The sequence below is a fragment of the Ambystoma mexicanum genome, chromosome 5p, assembly GCF_040938575.1.
Source record: "Ambystoma mexicanum isolate Mex_15411 chromosome 5p, UKY_AmexF1_1, whole genome shotgun sequence".
Lineage (NCBI taxonomy): Eukaryota > Metazoa > Chordata > Amphibia > Caudata > Ambystomatidae > Ambystoma > Ambystoma mexicanum.
Window position 1 is genome coordinate 1,320,257,019 of NC_090930.1, and position 7,287 is coordinate 1,320,264,305.

The window sequence follows — 7,287 nt, forward strand, 5'->3', positions numbered from 1 at the left end:
CCCCTTCTCGCCGACATTTCTGTCTTAATATCTGCTCTCAGGGTTGGTGCACAGACCGTGTTCCGCTCTATGTTCTTCCACAGTCTTCCGCCTAGCTGGGGGTTTCGCACAATGTGTCCCGCCTCGATTCCGCGTTGTCCTCAAGGGGTCACTTCTCTGCTATGCTGGGTGCTCGCTTCCCTTTGCTCATCACTATTATTTGTATAATAGCTCAAAGTCCCAATGCTGTTATCAGTTTGCGGGTAACTTTCCAGCGCTCACCGTTGCGCTGTGTGGCAGTGCTGGGCACCCCAGCTTCCGGCCCTTCAATTGTGTTAGGCTGCTGGAGTTTATTTTAAGCTCCTCTTTATGTAGGCACTCCACAGTCAGGCCCTATGGGGTCCATGTGCAGCTTCGTGTTGTCCTAGCCACACGTTACGTCAGCTTGCTCTTGATTGCGCTGCTTGGTCCCCTGCGCAGTGCGCTTCTTTCAACAACACAGTTGCTCCTTTATCTTGCTACGTGCCTGCACCCTGGCATTCGCATCTGGAAGGGGCCCGGGGTGTGCAACGCAGCATATATATATTCACTCTCACATCAGCTCTGAGCGCACCCGTGGCCGCAGGGCGCCTCTACCCAGTTGCCTCAGCCCAGGCACTCCAGGACAGTATTTAAGATGAATGACTCCTGTGCAGCGTGCAAAAAATGTATGTTCAAATGGGCATTTCAGTCTTGTGGAACCAAATTGTCCATAACCAACTATTCGGTCCTGGGGAACCCACCACCAGCATCAGGGACCACTTCTTTCTGCCTCAGCCAGCTCTTCGGTGCACTTTCGTATTTTTATGCAGTGCGCCCCATCCTTCTTGTGTCCATTTCTGCCATTCCTTGTTGTCATTTTATGCCACCGGAGGCCCCATAGTTGTCTGGGTCTGCGTCTCACAGCGTGTGCGCTGTAATCAACTTTCGCCCGCAGTGCTGGAGGTGTCCCCTTTGTTGTCTGCGGGCGCACACTGCCCCAGGGTTTCCACGGCACCTCCCTGTATCCCCAGCACCGACAAGGGCCTTTAAGCCCTGCAGAACTGCACCCTACTTTCCGGTTTCCCCACAATCCAGGGCGCCGGGGGGCCCGCTTGCTACAATCTCTGGAGCCCTCTGGCAATGCTCCTCGGCAGTGATCTCACGGGTGCCCCAGAGCTAGCAACTTAACACAAAGGGTCGCACAATGACCTTGTTTGTTATTTATCCCGAACAGCTGCAGCCGTTGTCTGCCTGGAGTATCAGCGCTGCCGTGCTCCTCTGCTTTCTGTCCGCGGTTGGATCTTGCTGCAATTTGTTTTTTTGTTGCCGGGCCACCATTTTGTTTCGGAGATTCATCGCTCCCATCCCATAACATTTCCTGGTTCTCCATTTGCATTTTTACACGTTGATTTTCCCTCTCTTCTTTATTCATTGTGCATTTCTTCCACCCGAATCATCTTGGTTTGGACTCCATAGATCGTCTGTCCGGTCGCATTTGTCCTCTTTTTAGGCATGCTTTGCAGCAAGTTCCTGGGACTTTCACTGCATAGGCCACTTAGTCCATTAAACTATATGGGAGTTTTCACAGGAGTTTGTCCACTGTCAAAACTGCACAGCAGACATTTGTGTATGGGCATCTGGTTAGGTCCCTTGACCCTTTTCTCTGCTCATAGGTTCGAGTGCCGCCAATTCTCCAGGTATATATAGGGTTCTCTTTCTCCCCGCCTGTAATATAAAACTGAATGAGTTTCCTTTGAAAAATAAGTGTCTCTATCGTCAATTTTTTTCCTTTCAACCCAACCCTTTAAAACCCATTTATGTGTTACCTTTAAACATTCCATTCCTTCTACTCCTCAAACTATCCAGAAGAGACCACATCACTCCAGCCCTAAAAACACTACACTGGCTCCCAGTAAAACTTCGCATCACCTTCAAAACAATGTGCATAACGCACAGGGCAATCAGCGGACAAGGAGCAGAATTCCTACAAAAGAAAAAACCAGTCTACAAACCAACGAGACCCCTCCGATTAAGCAACAAAATCCACCTGGCACTCAAACCATACCTTAAGAAAAAACTTGGAGTTACCTCCTTCTGCCACTTAGCCGCACAAACCTGGAACAACATCCCAAAAGAAATAAGAAAAACTGAAGATCACCTAAAATTCAGGAAATCACTAAAAACCTGGCTCTTCAACACCACAGATTAAATCTAGAAAGCGAAACTGGGAAAAAGATGACTAATCCGGAAAGGACACGGACATCCCCGACCCGAGAGGGTAGCTCCTACGGCACCTGGACGAGTGACACCGGATAGACTGGAACACAGGCGGCACACACGAAGACTGAGCCAACTCCCCCAGACAATCCCACCAACACTTTCGCCATTCCTTAGTTACCGCCAGGTACCATAGTGGTGTAGAATTGTAGAGATATTGGAAATCACCACTCTACCTGAGAGGTTGACATTGGCAGGTGCACTGGCCACAGGAGTATGAAGGGAGGATAAGGGGAGCTATGAGAGAGCATGTTAGAGGTGGGGGCCAGAGGAGTAAGGAACCTTGTATGCCAGTCGGACCCAGATCAGGACAGAGCCGCACCAGGGGAGACTGTGCAAGCCGAGCGCCTGAATTCAGGATAGAGACGCAAACTAACCAACCCTACCAAAAATTTCCCTTTCTGCATACACCTCTCAAACTCCAAACCAAACACAACCAAGATCTACAGCACAACAAACCGCACAAACTTCACTACATTGCAACAACAAAACAAAAACACGCATAGGCTTGCACAACATTACACGACGACTACCGGCCGCAAACACCCCAGGCCCAGCAAACGGACCCACCGGGCTGAGGCCGCCAACAGCACATCACTGCTCTCTTGCACTTTTCCTGCCTCCTCCCACTAACTCAACCTCCCCTCCTCTTTCGGCGGCCGCCAGAGCGCCAGGGGACCACTCCGGTGGTGATAGTGCGCGTTACAAATGTCCTTTAACATTAACATTTAAACAACAACTTCAATATTCTTCCTGTCAACATGCGGCCGTGTTCCTCAAAGCCCTCATGTATTCCGATACCTTTGGCTGCGTTTTTCCATTGTTTTGCATGCGTACAGTCAATGCGCTCATACGGATTAATGTGCAGATCTTCTTCGGAGCTCAATCAGAAGGCAGCCTAGTGCATGGCTGCCAAGCCACGCCCCCCCCACATCACATCTTTTGTCAACCTAGAGCACTCCACTTGTCGGGTATCAAGAGGATGCTGCCCCACTATTAAATCACCCGCAGCCTCAGGCCTCCATTCCAGAAATAAGGGCAAGCTCCCCATCTTCCGATAGAAGAAACATTGCTTGGAGAGGTGGTGTTCTGGCACCAATCCTCTGGGTTGCCAACAATTTTTCAGAGATAACTGATCCTGTTTCTTTTGGGAAGCCCCTTAGGGCTAATTTTCCCGATCTGTAGACACATAGGCTTGAAGTATCCTTAGGCCTCAATTCCAGAGTTGTTGGAGCCGGCAAGTTTACATCTGAGGACTCCACCACCCTACCAGGGAATTTTGTAACAGGGACAGCCCCCCCAATGATTGAGGTGCCAGGTCCAGCATCTCCCGGGCAGCCAGAGTTGCTCCCTTTACTACTTGAGCTGCAGGAGGCTGCAAAGTATTGGGGACGCCCACTTCCACTTCTGTTCGAACATGGTCAGAAGCAGCAATAGAGGATTGGGGTAACGTGAGATCCTCAAATGAGCCCTCTTTCTCAAGGATGTTCTTGGCAGACACCGTCGAGGCTCCAATGTTAACCTGTATGTTAATCAAGTAGAATTGAAGCCTAGAGGGAACCTGGACTTTATGAATCAAAATGGAGTGCTCATCACTAGCATATGGCTCCTGACCCCCCCTCTTTCACAACCTCATCCAGAGGGCGGCTGAGGTCCCCAGGTCTATGACCCTAAGGAAGAGCCCTCGTGTTTTTTCCCAGTCCCCCTCTGCCTCTCCGCTATAACCAGCAGTCAAAATGTCCAATATCGTCCTTTGAGCCCAATGGATAAGGGAGGAGTAGAGGGGCTATTGAAACCCTTCACAAAGATCGTGACTCCAAAATTCAATACCCGACACACTCCGTCTGGCTGCTTCGAATAACTGCTTAATTCGCCACTGCAGACAGGCTGGATGTGACAAAAGCACTTGAGAAAATGCAGGGTACAGTAAGCAAGTAACCGCTTGATCGAGCCTATATTATTAAGGCAGTCACTTAGGTAAATTCCACTGTGCACCAGCAACTGAAGTAAGCGGCACACTAACAGTGAGGGGATTGGGAGAATGTACTTAAGAAAGGCAAGCAGCTTCCGGAGAGGTTTCACACAATGAACATAAAAGTGCTGGTCGTGGCTGTTGTGGCACTGCAGACTGCCACTGCGTCCGCTTCACAGATGTTGCAATGTTATAAGCTGAAATCGGGGAATGAGGGGGTGTGGGTGGGCGAAGCTCGTCCACTCACACAGCGTCCACAGCCTTTAACCGGTATTAGTTGATTGTATTGTAATACTTAGCAGTACTTATCCAAGGCACAAACTAAGTCCCGAATAATGGAGAAGCACAGCTTGCCAAACAAGTGAGGAGATTGCACGCAGTCAGTGCAGCACAGCACGACTGCAGACTGCCACTCATGTTTTATTCATTTATTTTTATTCCTTTTAGTACAGCACTTTCCACCTCTCCCCCTTTCCTTGCACTTTCCCTTTTTCCCACTCCCATGCACTTGCACATTCTCAATGTTACTGGGCCTAGTAAGATCATTGTTTTGTTCTCCCTTGTTCCCCTCTTGCCTCGTCACGCTCTGAAACACTTCTGTACGAGCGCGATACAAATAAATCAAACCTAATGGTTGTCCTCCCAGGATGACGACTCCCCAATGGATATTGTAAGAGATTGCCTCTTTCGATAACACCACAGCCAGCAGAGCGAACTTTATTCACCACTGCTTCTTCATGAAGAACACGACAGTGGCAATTTGTCAGTTAAGACCTGCATTTGCTTGGAAATTATGTTCTGGAGGAGTACAATTCAGAATGTTGATGTGGAGATAAATCAGAGGCACTGCTCATGCACTTGGAGGACAAGTTTCACGCCAAGGTAGCAGGGAGGAGTCCGCCACTATGGTCAGAGGGTGGAAGGTTTCACCGTCCCCCACCCCCAAAATAAATAAAAACACAAGGTTGATGGTGTTGCTCCATCAAAGCAGATCCTCCCTCAAATCCCAAGGAACGAAGACCACCAAAGCTTGGTAGTGAGCAAACTGAGGCCATGTAGCCCCCTTTCAGTTTACCAAGTTGAACATGTTAATTCTCCAGAATGGCTAATTTCCCTTACCTACTGAGTCCCTCAGCAGCTTTGCTGGATTTCTGGGATTTATTTTTTTTCACCTGGTAAGAGTGTGAGCCTTTTTCCCCCCACTCTTTCATGTGTTTTGCTGTGTGTGTTTAACATTTTCTTGTGTTCATAGACTATGGAGCCTCACCTACTCCATAGGCATAATCTTTTTACTGTGTGTTACACAGCACCTTCAGTGCAGTGACACAGGGTTGTCTTTGACTTCCCAGCTCAGACTCAATTTTCTGGGACTGACTACTGTCTCCCAGAACATGTAAAGTTGCCATCGACTTTATTAGTCTCTTTCAAAACTCACAGACCCAGTACAAACTATCTTAAATAGAGTGCTGGAAAGAGTTAATACTTATCCCTTTTTGTCTGTTTCTCTTGGAGCATTGTTTCAAGACTTGGCTGGTGGCAGTGGTAACTATCCTATTTTTCCTACCGCGGTTATCTTAAATAGCCTTGGTATTGTTTTAGGCTATTTTGGTAGCCTCAAATTTAAACCCGCTAGACCATAAACGTTTTAATATGGTTCTGGCTGGGTTTAGGCACCATTTCCTTTTGTAAAAGTCTCTCTTGTGTTTTACTCTGCACGCCAAACCCAGTTTGGTTCCTTTGTTCGCCGTCCATTTGCAGGCTTCTGCACTGAAGCCCTCCTTAGGCGCCTGTATGTCTGAGGGGGATTGGATGTGAGGCAGGGGGCGAGGGCTCCCTGCACAGGGTCTCCTTGCAGACCCATGTCGCACTCTGATCTGATTGGCTGTGGTGACCATACCAGCGGGACAGCCACCCTGCTGTGTGATTGACAGCCAGGCTGTGTGAATGGGGAAAAACTGCATAAAAAGCAGGTCTCTGGGGCTGGAAAGGCAGAGTCACCACTGGAACGAGAAAACCAAAGAGGAGCTGACAGAAGAGGACCCCTACCACAACAACCTCCCAGTGAAGCCCTGCTGCAGGTCTGAATCTTCATACTCCGACAGGGAAGGTCTGCAAGGAATCTTCTCCCCTTGAGCTGGTAGGAACAACCAGTTTACCAAACTGCTCGCCAGGCCTCCCTTCTCTGGTTGAATTTGCTGTACAGAGCTACAGTGAACTGGATAGCCAGGAGGAACGGACCCTGCTTGCGTTTTAAGGAACACACCTTTTATTTGTTGCTTTGCTCTGCTGCAGGTTTCTTCCCTGGGCAGTGCAGGACCCTCTAGTCTTCCAACTTCATGTCAGTCCGACAGTCGCTTCAGGAACGTCCACCTCAGCTACAGCCTTCTCCATTTAAGGTACTGTTCAAATCCGGTTGTTTGTTTCGTCCAGCCACAGTGAAAGTGTGTGAAACCTTTCACCAATCCGAGGGCTTGTCCTTCTCCATTCTTTAAGCTAACCTTTCTGCCGACCAACTTCATCCTGAACTCTTGGCAAAGACTTAACCACGAACTACCCTGAACTGTGTGATCTTGAGCAAAGACTTTGGTCCATTGACTTTGGGCCAGGCCCCTTTAATTTGATTTCCTCACTGTAGTTCCTTTTTCTAGATTGCCCTGCTTGCTTGCTTACTTGTTGGTGCTGCTCAATTCTGGTCTAACTTCGTCTTCCCCTCCCTTTTAAATTGCTGGAGTGCCATTTTGCTCACACTTCATTTTGAGCCCAACTTGTCCAGAATCTATTGGGTGTGGTGTAGTGTATTAAGAGTGTGATTTTCAACTGCTTTACTTTAGTGAAATGTTTTACAACTGATGTGTAAATAAATGTATATTCTTTTACTCAGAAACCTTGAGTCAGTGTTAGTTTGAATCATAGTAATTGCTGTCCTTTGTGTAACTATTGATACTGCTTACTTGCTCTTGAGATAAGACTGGCTGCTCAGCCATCGCTACCACTTTACTGTGTAGTACAGGCTTGTACCAAAGGTGAATTTGTACTGT